Below are 16,660 nucleotides of genomic sequence, written 5' to 3'. Positions count from 1 at the left end.
TCCTTGCCAGAGGTGCTGTGTAATTGTTTATGTCTCATCTAACCTGAAGTGGAAGTTGAAACTCAACAAGTAAATATGCAAATATCTGCCAGTGATTTGTACTTGCAAAATACAATCCAAATGTTTATTGCAATCCTGTTTAAGAAGTTCCCAGCAGACACATTTCTAGCAACACATTAAATGCCAATAGGATCTGGTTTCCTGAGAGCCAATCGTGAAGGACTAGGAAACCCATGTAAAGAAATTTCTGAACAAGATTCCAAAGATAAATCCTTTTGTTATGAAAAATACTCTTAAGGGAGAAATGTGACTGACTGGTTCACAATTCAACTATTTGCCACACATTTACATCAAGGCAAAGCATTTTTCCCACCAGTGGGAGATTTCAGTTACATGGAGCACAAGGAAAAGAAAAGAAAAATCTATTGTGAAAGGGCTCTTTTACTGTTCTAGTCTAAGTGAATGTCTTAGAATATGTCAGCTGGACAAACCAAAAATACAAAAATAAAAGATGATTAAAGATAGTTTATCTTCACCTAGCAATTGGTAACTATGCGTTCCAGCCAGAGAAAACACTGGGAAAGCTACTGGAGGAGTTTTCCTTTGGCTCGGGGAACAGATGAGCAAGAGTTCTCCTAAGGCACTGGTTACAAAGCCAAAAGCTGTTAAATTCAGCAGCGGCTAAAGCAAGTTACAACACAGTCTGCTCCAGCCTATGTGGACAGAGCCAAGCTGCAGTATAACAACATCTAGGGGGAAAAGAGAGAGCAGAGAAAACATACCTTATGGTTTTATCCCAAGTCTGAACCAGACTCATGGAGCTGTCTCAAGCAAGTCACAATACAGAGGTAGGAAAGGATTTCTGCTCAGAGTGCTCACCTCCAGCAGCACAGTTCTTATAGTGGCATCTTCTAGTGTTTACTCAATCAAGTTTTCAATTCCCAAAGAATAGACACAGTTTCTTGGGAAAAGTATGCCACTTGCTGACCTTGAGGAAGACTTTTCTAGTCCAATAAATTGCATCTCTCCTGACATGCATTCTTTCTAGTTAATCTAATTTTTCCTATATGCCACTTCACCATCCCAAGCATTTTGATCAAACTGTTCTTACAGCCCTGCTTTCTCCACGCCCTCTCCTACACAAAACCTCCCTCTTCATCTGTCCTTGCACATTTCCTCAGGTCCATGGTTCATTTTCCTTCCTCTCCTCAGAATTTTAGTTAAACCACATAAAATGATGCATAAAGACTAAAGGGAAGTTTAAAAAGCCTCTGAAGTGAAAAACAGGCTGGAATCGTGAACTAAGAACTGTTCTCTGGTCAGCTGTGCAGCTCTAGCTCATTGCATAAGCATGACTGTAAAATCATTCTGCAGCTTCAAATAACTCCTATTTGTGCAATTTCCACTTAATTTAAGACTTAGCTGGAGCAAACTGTACTTGCATTCTAAGGAAGGCAAAAAAAGTTAAGAGGATCTAAAAGGTTTTGATACAATGAGCGCGATGCTATGCCAATGAGAACCAGTATTTAGGATCCCATAAGAACAAGAAATCAGTGCAGGTTCTGTTTTAATTTTATTTCAAAGAATGAAGGAATAATAAAATTTAAACAGAATTATGAACACTAATACATTTTACAGTAGTCTCATGTTTAGCCTCTGCCTCTTCCTATATGTGAAAGCTTTACCTTTAGATAGTGTTTGGAAACAGAACATCAAATGCACCCATGCAGAATGGGAACACACCGGGGTCTGGCATTTTCCCACTGAGGACAGGCTGCTGAACAAAGTGAGCACTCCCTGCCATTTTCACTTAGCTTTTGCTGCCAGCCAGGCTGGAGCTCTTCCTATAAATCCCAGTATTTTCCAATCAGTTTATTTTCAGAAATGGAATATTGGCCAGAAAAAAAAACAGCTTCCTATATCTCAAGAAATTCAGAGCTAGTGAACATCTGCATTGTGGCTACTTATCTTGATGGTTAGTACTGTCGTTGTATCTTAGAGTGGCTCGACACTGAATTTTTTACTGTCCTGTATGTCTCTACATTTCACAAATCTGCTCTGTAACTGTAAAATGTAAGGCACTCTGCATCAGCCCCAATAAGGGGGTGAGACTAATGGTGTGCATGGTTAGCATCTTAACATTAGGGAAGTCGGAAATGTCAACACTTGTCATAACTGCTCAATAGGAGTCTCTCAGTACCACCTATCTACTGTAAGTAAAGGACTATGACACATTTTAAACCAACAACCTCACAGTTGGTAAAATTTCAATACTTCTTTACCATGGTGGCACTCACAATGTGGCACTCACAATGTGGCAGAGAACTTTTTCCTTGGTATCTGGCTGACCTTTATGGAAACCTGCTGCCCCTCTGTGAGGTGTGTGTACACCAAGTCTAAGTTCAAAATTTACATTTCCCTCCCTCAAATTTTATTATTTTACCTTTACCTCTGTTTTTTTCTGTGATTATTAAATCTAAGAGGGATGATAGGTTTTTAAATCAATTTGTGCAAGGACAATGAAAGATGCTGATGACTAGAAGGATGGAAACAAGCTTCTAACAGATGAAAAGAGAGAGAGGATTAATGAGCAGATGTGTCCTGGAAATTTTCTGAAATGCAAGCACGATGACTGTCTCAGGACTGATTCATTACAAATACAGGTCTGCCTGTCATGGTACCAGGGAAGAGCTCTTACTGACTCTTGAGCAGAAAGGGGAAACAGCAGAAGAAACTTCAGTCAGAAGTTCACGTTTGAAGGAAAAATACAGTAGACTCCATTTAGCCCTAGCTCCCTCTGCAAACAAAATCCATCAAGTGAAATCACAGGAGGAGCAAGAAGTTTAAGTCTCTCATTCTCCTGTCTGATGAAGACTGCAGGAGCTGCACCTTTCATAGGAAGCCATGTCTGACCCCCCAGCCACACTCCGACTTCAGCAGTATCCAGAACCCACAGAGAGCTCGTGCCCTCCAAGGGCCAAACTCTCCCACGGCTCTTCACAGAGCAGCTCAGGTAAGAAATACTCCCTGCACACAACATCCTTTTGTACTACACAAGTGAAGCCTCTGAATAAAGAGACCGGTATATCACGTAAGATCAAGGAATTAGAAACTAACCAGTAAGTGTGACTCTCCAGAGCCACTAGACCGTCCCCTTCCGTCATTGAGTTGGGCGGGCATGGCTGAGGCAGCTTTCTCACTGAAAAGCAAAGCATTTGAGGCTGGTGTGTTGGGTTTTTTCCTCCAATGTAATTTTAACAAATCTAGTTCACCATACAACTCAAATCAATTTAACAGGCATGGTGGCTTTCAGCTCAGTTTGCACTTATCTTTTTGAGATCTTTTCGGTTTTTTGGGGGGAGGGCGCCTTTTTAACTTTGAAATAAACTGTTCTCTGTTGTGAACAAAATTAGCCATCAATCCTGGCTGGCTGCACATAAAATCCATTTTAAAAAGAACTCTAGGATATACATGCATTTTACTTTGAACTTCCTGCTAGACTGCATTCGTACTTACTTGAGTAAAAGGTTAGAACTTCTACATCTCTCACTGCCTAAGGGAACCAAAAATATTAGCGCTGATTAAATATTTATTTTGTAGCAACATGAAATCTATCATGCTACAGAAAATTATTTTAAACGGTATGTTTTCAACAAGGCTGTGACTTCCAGCTTTTCCTCTTACCAAGTTACACGTTCAATCAAAATACAGCTGGGCCAAGAAAACTCTGTTTTGTTTTGGCAAAGCATCAGACGGCATCTTCTGGTTTGCCAGCACAGGCAGAATCTTATCTAACCGTATGATGCTCTTGGATTTACTACCTATTAGAAAAACTCTTAAGAAGCACTGAAAGGTTCCAGCCCCTCTTACGCATTCTCAGTCAAATCTCGTTAGTTTGCACACTCTCAGTTTGCACACAAAAATACAGCAGTCTTTTCCCATCTCTCAGGGAAAAATTAATAGGAGAGTGTTAAGTCTCATGTTACTAGGACTTCATTACCTTTAAAAGCTATGCTAAATAATTAAACTGCACTTGTCAAATAAGTGGTTAGAGAACATTTTGTGCTGTGGCATATGTTCTTACTGTCTGTTTGCCTCAATTGACAAAATTAAATCATTCAGAGTCTCCTGCACAACAGTGCAAACAACAGAGACCCCAAACCTGGAGAGGAGGAGAGCTGTGGGACTCAAAGGACAGATGTATATAGGATGTGATTAAAGAAAGGGCACTGGATTAAAGCCACAGATGAGGAAAATCAAACAACAGAAGCAAAGCTTGCTATGAGGATGCTACTGAATGAGAACGACCTAGAAGCAAATCTAGCTACCACCATGTAGTTCTGTAGCAGCTTCCAGACAGGCTTTCTGTAAAGTCTCAGATCCTTGAAGTGGGCAAAAAGGCAGAAAATGGATATAATTGCTTAGAGAGACTAGGACTAATAATATTCAGGCAATATTGGCTTCCCCAACTTTTTATTTACCTTCTTACCCATATTTTCACAGTAATATATATTGGGGGAGGGAGGCTTTGGCTAGTGCTAATAGCAGGGTACAGTAATCTGAAATATTCTGTACTAAACAGGATCTCTCAGGGCTGAAACACAGGGGCTCTGGGCAAAATGGCAAAGGCAGAAAAATTAGATGAGTGACCTACCCGTCCACCACATCCATATGGCAAGGCCGTTTCTGTAATGCCAAAAGAGAAACAGAATTTCTGACACAATGCATGTTGTCCTACCTGCCTCCCTTCTCTGCAGGTGGGTCTTAGGACCCACGCAGCCAAATGATGTAGATGTATCCAAATGAACAGCTGTCCCTCCCGCTGATGGGACTTGATCTGTCTGGCCAACCTGGCAATTTTTCAGAAGCAATCTTCTAAAGGTTACTCAAAACAAAACACTTCCCAGCTGCAAATCCCTTCTGGTAGCAGCCAGACATATGCTATACCAGCCTGCTACTACTGGAGCCACAGCCACCCTCCCAGGGCTGCAGCAAACCGCAGGATCTGCTGCCCTGAACACCCATCATGATGTTCAAGTTGGACTCGGTCAATGAATGCATACACACAATCTGCTATTTTCTAAATGAACTAGTCACCAAAAGCCACATTTCCATTAAGTGGGAGAGAACATTCCTGAAGCTCCCATTCTCTCACGGCAGCAGAATTTCCCTGAATTGACACTTTTTGCAAAGTTATGTAACAGCGAGTGCAGCATGCTTAACTCTTATCTGAACAGACATTGCGAGCACAGCATAAGCACCATGGTACTTCTTTACAGCACACTGCGCTCCAACAGCATGTGAATTTAAAAAAATTTGCAAAAGGTACATTTATTTCTTGGAAGAGAACAACAAGTTACCCAAGCAAATCATGGATTCTTGTATAGGAGTTATTAAGTAAACAAAAATGCAGGAAACTGAATTCAATAGCTTTTAAATGCAGTAAAACTAAGCTTTTACAGCAAGTGCAGTTCTACAATATAAATAACAAATTCGGGAGTAGCAGTGCATTGGAAATGAGCCAAAAGAACTCCCCAGACCTTAACACAACTCCTTCTTTTTGTCATGTTGAGTACTTTTACAGCATTGCCTGAACAGAAAGAAATGCCAAGGAAGCTCTCAGCAACAACCAAAATCAATTTTGCAAGGTTGTGTACAACTGGCCAGCAGAGGCGTTCCTTCTGTGGTATGAAAGACTGTTTTCCTTTACATTAAAAGATTAGCCACAAGCTTTCACATGAAGGAAAACAGCAGCAATTTGATGGCTCAAATGGAGACAGCAATTGCTTTTTCTTCCATAGCACAGCCTCCTCCACTCCTTTTCAGAACTGAAGTATCCATTAACAGTGACTCAGTAGTAGCAAAAACATGTGAAAAAAAGGCATCCTGAAGTTTGTTTTTAAATACTCTCCACAGTCAGTATTATGGCTATCAGGAATTTGTCAAAACCATAGGTATGTAATGTATTTTCAGGAGAGACGGTGGATAAGAAACTTCACACTAAAAAATCGCAAGTGTTATTGCATAGCAACCAGCCAAACACGTTTGACTCCTGACTAACCAAAGCCTTCTCTCCTTTACATTTCACCATAGCCTCTAATCCCTTACCTACTAGCAAGGGTAATTAACCTTTTTTTTACCTTTTTCCAATCTCTTGCCATCCCTCACCTTTCCCTTTTTCTTGGACGTCCATGAAAGCAGATGTAGCCTTCATGTGCAGGGACACAGACTCACCTCAGCCACCTTCCTTTGGGTTATCAAACACAAGGGTATTCCTCTTCTCTACTTTAGTTTTCCTATTGGTTTAGTCTAATAATTCTCCCAATTCAGGTTTAGACTGCCAAGTGTAAACGATACATACAGGTTAGCCCAGGGAGGGAGGAAGAGCAGTAGGGATGCTCAGAGGACAGAAACAAGCCAGGTACCAAGTGCCCACCACCTGCTGGCAGGTTGGGTATCAGGTATTCTGGAACACAAAATCCTCCAATATGCCTGGCCTCAGCCTCAAATTACCCTGGACAGCTCTAGTTTCTTAAAGTATTACAGAAGAGCTTTTTCACAGGTCTTTCAAGAGAGCCAGAATTATGTGAAAGCTCTCCTGAATAATGTTTTATGCACACATACAGCCAGCACAACTCTTTGGCATTCCTCCTGTCACACTACTGTGGAGTTTCATTGTACATCCCTGTAACAGAAGCTATGCTATGTAAGTGCAGCAGGATGACAGAATTCTGAGCTCAGGTTGACAGATTTTTCCATTTGTAAGATTTTGCACAGTTAACTCCCAATTAATTTTGGATGTTGAAATTAATGAGCTTATCAAAATAACACAAAGGAGTCTGGGCTATTCTTGTTCAACACAGTGTTCTGTGTTTCTTCTAGTATAAAATTACCTTTTTGATCAACCATTTTTTTGGTATTTTCTATGAAAAGGATCTGCTGCCTTTTACCCAGTAAACAGGTATGTTGATGAGAACAGAAAGACAAGTGACCTCCCCTCTTCTTGAGTATCCCATGTAGGTCCCAGAGCAAATATACAATTTATTACTTTTTCAATTTTGGGGAAAGCAGATTATTTTGTACAGGAATTCTACACAATCTGCTAAAAATGTATCCTACCCTTTCTACTCATATGGGTATAAAGACTAGCTATAGAAAATCCTGTGTTAAAGGTGATAGCATTACGCTCACTGAGTAACTGCAGAAAATTCCGAACTCATTCAGGACTTTAGTGGTATCACAGGAAAGACTCAATGAACACCACAGACAAATCATTACTTTTCAGTGAACTCAATACAAAATGCAAGCTATCGAGTAAATCAGGTGGAATATTAGAAGACGATGCAGCGAGCTGTGCCTACAGGCCGCCGAGGCGAGCAGAAATGGGCTCACTACGGTCCGTACGGCGGCAGCACACGCAAGCCGCCCACGCAGCAGCGCCGTGCCCACCACTGCGCTCCTTCAAGCATCTGCTCAAAGACTTTTCAACCTTTCACCACTGAAACAAGAGTGACCCGCTGCAGCTCCGATTTTGGAAATCCTGTGGCTGCCTGCACCACATAAGAGCCTTTGTTGGTGGAGATGTGGATTTAAAAGGCCTGAAGGAACTCTTAGGATAATCTGGTCTGACTTCCTGCCTGGCACAGGCCATAATACCTCACGCAGCAATTTCTTTACAAAGTACAAGAACTTGTAACTCTACTAGAAGGTATTTCAGTAGGAGATCTAATCTTCATTTAATTACTCCAAGTGATCTACCACATTCCTTTCGAAGCATTTCCAATGGTTAATTACACCCACAGTATCGCATTTCCAAGCTGAACTCCTCTTGCTTATCTTGCTGTGTTTTTGTCTGTTGGAGCCCTATCCTATCTCCCTACACAGATATTTTTAGATATTAACCACATCACACCTCAGAATTCTCTTACCTGAGATAAATAGCTTTGCCTGCTTGGCAAATCAAAACAGGGATTCCTGAATCCAACGCACAGCAGCTGCGGTGGTATTATAAATAGCTTTTGACTATGGAGACTAAAAGAGAAAAGTCAATTCAAGTGCGAAGGGAAGGCCCCGAGCATCCTCTTTAACAAGCTTTTCCAGCTTCCATAGCAGTCACCCAAGTACTTGTAAGACCTGGAAATTTGGGATAAATAGCACTGCAATCTGCAGAGTTTAATTTTTACCTTAACTGATGAATTCTGGCTCAAACTGGATCGGTAGTTACCGAACACTACAGTTAAAGAAATAGGCAGCTGACAGCAGGTGGTTTTCTACTACTCTTATGTCAAAAATCACATAAAATTCTTGCTAACAGAATGACCACTACTGCAGGCACTGCCAAGGCAGAAATCCAGGAGTGAGCAATATGTACCCTAAAATACTTCCAGTTGTGACTCTGGGAAACAAAATGAGTAAGTTTCCACTACTGCTGTCATGCTATATAACTTAGACATTTGTATTAATGTAGCATTCAGAGGCTCCACATAAGGCTCTCTTGTGTTAGGTGATCAACTACAAACCCAGCAAGCTTAATTCGTTTTTTCAGCATTTGCCCAGTTCTTGAATAGCTGAATCGTGGTAATGAGACAGAAAGAGGACTTGTGTCCTCCCTGAATCATGGATACTGATGAGATCAATGTACAGACTGCTCAGAACTAGAACCCCTTCTGGCATTTACAAAATCCCTGTACTACCCATGTGTTTCTCAACACATTATAAAGTTCCTTAGCTTCCTCAGCCCTACTCCAGAAGGGCTTTCAGTCCTTCACACCGATTTGGTGCAGAACAGCAGCATCTTGCTGTCTCAGAGATATATTATGTATGCACACACCTTTGTAACTGCAAATACACGCACATTCTCTCCATGTACTAACACAAAGCAAGAACTGCAATTCTAGATTGTCTGCTATTTACAAGATCACTTTAAAATCTTCCACAAATGTGGATATATCACCACAAAAATGTGATATGACTTCTCATTGCTTTTTCACACCACTTGTGCTTTTTCAATTAATATTTCACATTAGCACTCACTTGTAGTTTCAAACAGCTTATATTTTGTGTAACTTTTAAGCCTCCCTCTTCCCTATTCCAAGGATGCCTATCTGCAAATCAGGAATATAGTTTATGTAGCTGTATCAACTTTTAACGGTTTGGGATGCCAGTAGGTTTAAAAAACATTCCTTTTAATACATTTCCATTTGGAAGGTGTCAGACTTGAAATAAGTGCACAAAATCCCACTCTGCAAGCTTTCAGTTTAACCACCAATGAAGACCAAACCAGGTAAATAATAGCAGGAAAGGAAAACAGTAACCCACACCACCTCCCTTCCTCGGTATCCTGTGAATGGTTATTAAAATTGAAACGATTTCCTGTGACTGAAAAGTAATGATAAATTTCTGTAATGCTCTGAACAGGATCATACGGCAGCTGCCTGTCAAAACAACTTGCTATCATACACCTGGATATGCTATTTGACACAGCTGTTTCATTTTCTATATGAACAGAAACACAATACATGAATGTCAGCATCCTCACTAGCAATGAAAGATAAAACCCCCTTTTTGAACACCCCTTGATGTTGGTAATGTATTAAAAGACATTCTTCTGTCTTTTGCTCATCTAGCAGATGCATAGGGAATCCATCTCCAGAATGCAGCCTGAATCATGTTATATCGGAGAAAATATTCACTCTCTAGAAGAGTTCACCCCTCCTCTACGGATACATTTATTTAACTATGTAAGTCAAACTCCCACCACCACATCTAAAAAAAAAAAAAAAAAAAAAAAAAAAAAAAAAAAAAAATATGCCGCAAAGCTACTTATTTTATCAGCATATATTCTAATATTTCATTTTCAAACTGCAAAGAAGTGCTCCTTATAAGTCAGATTTTAACTGACTGAATAGTGGAAACTATAGTCTCTACTGAAAAATAAGTATCTGTGAACTCCTTATAAGCAAAAAGAAGTTTCCGAATTATGCAGGTATCTTATTTTGATTAAATGACCACGAGTGGCTTAGTAACAATAAAAAAAAAAAAAAAAAGTCAAATGTCGTTGCACTTATTCTGCAATATTGTCTCCTTTCCTTGCTTGGACATACTGACCAACACTGTGCCTAGGACATACTCCAAAATCTGAATTTATTTGTTAAAAATTAGTACGATATTCAAGTTAATTGTAGATAAAGTGGAATAAAAAAATCTTACCTTATTAGAGCTTCATGTTCTGTTCTTTCACTGAAAAGAGTAAAAAAAATTGTATTAAAGATCCACATGGTAAAAAAGTACTTTCTGAAGTTATTATTTTATTTTCACTTCAGTTAACACCAAAACTATGGGGTTCTTTTTGCATAACTCAAACTAATTCCCATTATTTTGGAGAGTTAATCATTCTCAACACCCTGGAATGGAGACCTTTATTTATTTACTATCATAACTAGCTGTTCTAAGCAAACATTTCAAATGCTTTGGAAATACCAATACAAACAACTGATCTAGTCAATTCATGACCTAAACTGCAGGCTGATTAGGCACACTTTGTAGGTTTATTTTCACTGCAAGCAGAACTTTATAACCAGTATTTGTATTGCTCTTATTTTTAATGGACACTGGATATTTCCTATTATTAGGTGGACTTGCATTGCAGTATGCTCATTCAAAGAGTTTCCCAGCCTGGAAGGTTTTTTATAAAATCTGCTGTTTTCTGCTCTGTCCCAAAACCTGTAGGGTCAGCAGTGGTTGCAGAAGAAGGAAAGCATGAAGCCATTTCATTAAACATCTCCTTCAACTAAGCCATTCTAAATGACACATTTGCCAATAGCTTACCGATATACATCACAAGATCTGAAAAACACAAAAGCTTTAAGACTATTCTGAAAAGTTCCAGCATGACTCAGAACAATTAATACATTTTGAGGCCTGCAACATTATTAATTAACCTTTCATTTCTTTGTGACTTTTGTTCAGTCCTTTACAACCAAGGAGAACTATTTGCAGGCATCAGCACTATAATTGGGAATTGGATTCTGGTAACTCTGAAGTAAATGGGTACTTTTTGCCACTAATATATGCAAGAACAGAAACGTACATTATCTTATTTTCTAAATTAGCATAATAACATGAAATAGAAAACAAAAAGCCAAGCCTAATAAAATCTGACAATTATTAGTATTTGCTGGAAAGCAATGAAAATCATGCTGAGTCACAGGCAAAGCATCTCAGCCTCTAGCACTTTCTGTACACCTCATCAGCCATTAGTCAGTGTGGTTAGAAATATACAGATGAAGGAAACCAAGAAGACACCTTGTTCATCTTTGCCAAGAATGAACTCAAAGCTTGGCCTCAAAGCATGCGGTCAGTTGCAATAGCTGGAGAGACTAATTTCCCTCTCTACAATGCAAATACTGTTTTGGGGGACAGAGGGGTTAATTACAGTCTTCAAGGAATGGCTGTGAATCTGTCCATCTGAGGGAAGCAAAGCTTAAGTGAATAGCAGAATTCCCTTAAGTTAGTATTTTATGAGACCAATAAAATAAGCCTACTTCAGAAAGGGAACAGGCAAACTTAAAAAGAGACATTCCTGAAGTGCAGAAAATCATTCAATTAAACATCCATTTTGAAAAAAGGCATGAGATCTCTTTTTTATGAATCAGCTCATCAGAGCTGACATTTGCAATGTCTGATTTCCCACAGCAGAGTATCTGCACACATTTACCTTTAAAGGAAGAGAACTAACTATAAGGTCATTTCATCACTTAGTAAAATATACAAAAACCTCACAGATTTAATTTTCTACAGCTTTTTGTGATAATCAGCTATTAAAACATACATCAGCACCAAATCACTTCACATTTACCCATCTGGCTTTATGTGTGCATCACCCACAAAAGGTAACTTCAAGGTTCTGCATGCAGGAATCAAGGCACAGAACCAGCAGGCGTTGTGTCACTGGATGACTGTTTCAACAGGATTGAGTGGGATTTCTTACAGCACGAGCCAAATCCTTCCTACTTTTCTCATGCAAAACATCCATTGAAGCTAGCCAGAGTGCAACTGAGGACATATTATGTCTCTGATTCTTTATTACTCACCTGCCCCAATACTACAGCGGTCCACAGCACCAAGTTTATGGGACCAGAATGGTTCTTTGTGGGAAGGGAAAGGAATGTCTTACAGGATAGCCTGTTTTAACCACAAAGCAGGTACAGAGGCAAGTCTGAAGAAGACTAAAAGTCATCCTGGACTTGTGACAAGATCCACAGCTTTTGAAACGCAGTATTCTATGCTAGAAACACTCACAGCACAGGCTGCTTTGAAGCATATTTAACTCATCCTACGTACTTTTAAAAGAAGAATGAAAGCTGACTTTGGCACGGTTTATGACTCCCAGAAAAAAAATTAAATCCTAGCATGCTTAAAGAAACAGTTTGCCTAACTTTCCCTTATCTGATCTAGCTGTTGATAACAGGACAAGATATAATGAGGGCCATGAGCACCTCCCATCTTATGTTCTCACAGGCCCTGCTGCCTGCCTAGCTTGATGGTCTCAATAGACAATTGTCCAAGAGAATCATGTCCTAGAGAAAGAAGGGCCCATTATTGCTCTCCACCAGGTAGCAGGAAGCTTTCTTTATTTTAAGATGATCTGGCTTCTCTCCAAGTGGAAATAATCCTCACCCCAGCATGCCCAAAGCCACACTGGGTGAGTGAGGCTCCGACCATTCAACGATCCCTGCAGAAGACTTGTCAGGTTGCCTGCCTTACCTCCCTCTGACACCATGGCAGAGTTCCACGTGGGCTCTTTGCTTTCACATAAAAATGTATTTCCTCTTATCTGCTTGCACTGCTTCATGCTTAACGACCTCCTTGTTCAGATGGAAGGAAAGAGCTCTACCAAAATAGGGAAGAAATTTTTATTGCAATATTCAGATGTGTCATTTTTTCTAAGCATATGCCTCTCTACAGTAAAAACTGTACTTGTTGCCAGTCACCAAATGTGTTAACTTTGGATGCACTCCGGAGAGATTCTAGCAGACTGCCTCAAAAGCACATCAATACAATTAAGTTAAACTAAGCAGACAACTGCCCACACTCAGTGCCAAAAGACTCCGTAATTTCAACAAGGTATTTACCATTATCCTTTCAATTCAGATAAAAAAAATAAATAAAATCATAAAACCTTTTTGCAAGCTCCATCTTTTTCAGAACAACTCCTTATGAAGCAGTTTTGTAAATACCAAAACTAACACTAAAAAAAAAGTACAGAGATTGTTGTAACAATGTATTTTGCTGATGCTGTTCATGAGTCTTCTTGAAGAAGACTCACCACTGACTCCAGTTGAACCACAGAAAACTAATACTGCCAAATGGATTAGACTGCAGAATAGATGTAGATGAATATTTCCTCCTTTCCCAGACTCAGAAAATTCTTGACTGCATGGAGCTGTACACATAAAAGCGTTCCTTTTTATTTCAGTCATTATTATTTTGTCTTTTCTATTATATGCTGTTTAGCAGAAATTGCAAAGCTGAAGATACAGCAATGTATCTTGCCATTAACAAAAACATGGGTTTGATCCCTATAATGAATATACCCAATTAGTGAAAACAATTTATTTCCAAATGATTCAGCACTTTATCCAGTACACGGTAGGAGAAAAGGCATCCAGGTGCACTTTCCAAAATTTAAATATAAATTACATACTCTGCATAAGTCTTTGAACAGATATCATATTAGAGATGACATATTAGATCTTCCTCTTGTACATGTATTATTATCCAACAAAACCCCATTCATCCTATTAAAAATTACTTTTAGGCTCCTGAAATACATCACAGACATCTTCATTTAAAAACAGGTAGGGGGAAAATAATTTAAAGTTACCAAAAGATGCAAATCTATTCAGTCTTCTAGACAGATTCACCATCACCCCAGGATTTGCTTCAGTTTATTTTTGTAGTCCCCACAGGATGCTCTGATATTCAGAGGTCCACAAGGAGACTGACTGAGCAAAGTAACAACAATTTCCTTTTTCACAAAAGATCACAGAAAGCCAACCAGGCCTGGAAAAGCCACGGAGTTCTCATTCCATCGGAGTCAAGAAAGCAAAAAGAAAGGGGTGGAGGATCAAGAATCCCGATCAGAAGACAAATCCATTCCTGAAATCATTCCAATAAGTTTGGCTTTCAGTTCTGTTGTTTAGCAGCTCCCAGTAAGAATTAAAATGCAGTCAATGGGAAACAAAAAACCCAAACCAAAAAACAGAACCGAAACCAAACAACCAAAAACCCAACAAACCCTAACTTAGGAAAAAAAACCCAACAGAGAAAAATCTCACTGACCCACTGACCTCCCTCAGCAGAGTTGTTCCTCAAGATGCAGGGAACTCTGCTGGCATAGAAATGTAATTTAATTCTTCCTGCCCCACCAGTCTTGACTCAAGGCCATTTGATTTCACAGTTCTAGCACTTGCAGTAGTTAGGAAGTTGTGCCATGAACTTTGTCGAGTGAAAAGCCATGACTGCGGCATGACAAAGTCTAATCTGTGACAGGCATTTTCATTTCTGAAACTTTACACAGCATGCCTCGGATCGTCTGGTGCTTCCTTAGGGAGACTCAACTCTCTGCAGGTGCAGCAAGACAGCAGATAGGTCTGCGTGCACAGGCTAAACTCTGAGACCTATAGATGCATCCTAAGAACGTTTACTACCAGCACAATGCTAATCATAATTATCATGTGGGTAAACATTCTCTGCAGGATAAAAGGCTAGAAGAAAGCCCATGTTTAGATTGGACAGCAAAGACAAGATCATAGCTGGAAGGCAGAAAACACATAAATAGTTCCATATAACGCACACCTAGAGATTAAAAATCAACCATTGTTGCCAAAAACCTGCACATAACCCCACCCACAGCTATACATGCCTACATATAACTGCCAATAGCAAAAGGAGTACGTGGACCATGTTCTGCTGCTCCACCAGCACAACCAGTCCGAGAGCCACCGTCTCACATCTGTCCTTCTCCCCAGGGAAGTGCTGAATGCTCAGGCACATTCCTCTTTCTTCACCCACCATTGTTACTGCTCTTGATGACTGGCTGTCATAGAAATACAGTTCAATGATTTTTTGGAAGCTAGTCCTCCTCCTGGGTCTAAGAAGTCTTACATTTCAGCCAGGTAGCTTGACCCAACTGTTCAGAGGTGGAATAATGAGGAAACAAAAATCACCATTGCTACCATTGTACGTTTGCAGAGACCAACCTAAGGAGCTAAAAACTCACAGCTGCTTTACTGAAAATGGTATGAATGCACTGTCCAGAAGCTATTATCCTCCCCAGTAAATGGTGAGTTCACAGACAGCAAAGGCTCATAATCCTGTTTTGCCAACATTTCCATTATAATGCTCTGTTTTAATGAAGAATTAAAAAGATCAGAATACACTTTGGCTAGTAGACCTTCAAGTTCTATTACAGTACATTTTATTTACATTATACACGTTAGTGTCAGAATTTTCCTTGAATTTAAAAAATGACAAAGATTAATTAATTTACTTTTAAAACAAAAACTGTACTAAAATAATTGTTTCAAATCCTCAAACATATTTCTCTAGTCTTTGTAAAAAATTGTGTCATTAAAAGGAAAAGCTAATGTATTATTGTAAGACAGGGATTCACAGAATTTGAGAGAACTAAGCCGATCTCTGAAAAGAGCAGCTATTCTCTCTGTGCCTAACAATCACAAGTCCTAAACTCAATTATTTTCTCCCTCTGAAAGGTATTTAAGGATGGCATCTCCATAGGACCTGGCCCAGTGCCACTCAAAGTGCAACGATGCACACTGCAGTCAGTGAGAAACCCTCCATTCACCTTAGGCTTGAAACCTTGCCTAGGATCAAAAACCCAATTACAAAAGGCATTAGGATGCTGAAAACAAGCTTTCATACATATTTTTGAACTACCAATGTTCATCGCTTTTCTGAGTATTGCCCAAAACTTCACAGAAAACTAACAACAGCCAAATGTGAGGGGAACCTTCAAGCTTTAAATGCAATGTATGAAGGTGGTGAAATGGAAAGTTTTGAGACTCAGGAATATTCCTCCCAAATGTGTCTAACCATATACGGCAGTTATTGGTGGAAGTCACCACTCTGAGATTGGTGGTGCAGCCAGCACCCTGGAATCTTCTCCTTTCCTCCTCCAGCTTACTGAAGAGGAACTCAGAAAGCAGACAAGCTAAGACAGCCCAAACCAGGTGAGACACTTCATCTTTAGATTCAGACCACTTTACACCAGGTTTTAATCAATGCCTGTATGTCTGAGTAAGCAAGAACTACAGCAGAGGTAAGACTTGGACCTTCAAACCTTGTATCTGAAAACACTTATTTTTCTGCTTATAATCACCCCACTGACATGAGAACTATTATGGTTGCCTTTATTGATGCTAGTTCATTTTCTATGGGATGGCAGAATTAAAAAGCCTAGTATCTTCAAGGACAAATGTATAGTAAACATTGCTGCACAATATCCTCACCCAGTGAATGTCATTATTGAGTCCTGGAATAAAACACAACAGACTTTGTTATGTTACCTTTTCCAGGGTACCAGTCCCATCCCAACACACCCCAGAATTTAAAGCCTGGCTGCCTCCAACTTGTGACA

The 16,660-nt window shown here is 39.7% G+C and overlaps 1 protein-coding gene across 2 annotated transcripts in view; it reads right to left on the bottom strand.

Moving 5' to 3' along the window:
* The window catches only part of THRB (thyroid hormone receptor beta), a 161,173-nt gene that overhangs the window by 118,679 nt on the left and 25,834 nt on the right, over positions 1-16,660 (bottom strand). For both annotated transcript variants that reach the window (XM_040589805.1, XM_040589806.1), the window contains exon 2: positions 10,210-10,239. The gene's annotated coding sequence lies outside the window, so the exon portion shown is untranslated. The remainder of the gene's footprint in view (positions 1-10,209; positions 10,240-16,660) is intronic.

This window comes from Falco naumanni, chromosome 4 (assembly GCF_017639655.2).
Source record: "Falco naumanni isolate bFalNau1 chromosome 4, bFalNau1.pat, whole genome shotgun sequence".
Taxonomy (NCBI): domain Eukaryota; kingdom Metazoa; phylum Chordata; class Aves; order Falconiformes; family Falconidae; genus Falco; species Falco naumanni.
The sequence above is the reverse complement of the archived record's forward strand: the minus strand, read 5'-3'. Positions and strand labels throughout refer to the sequence as shown.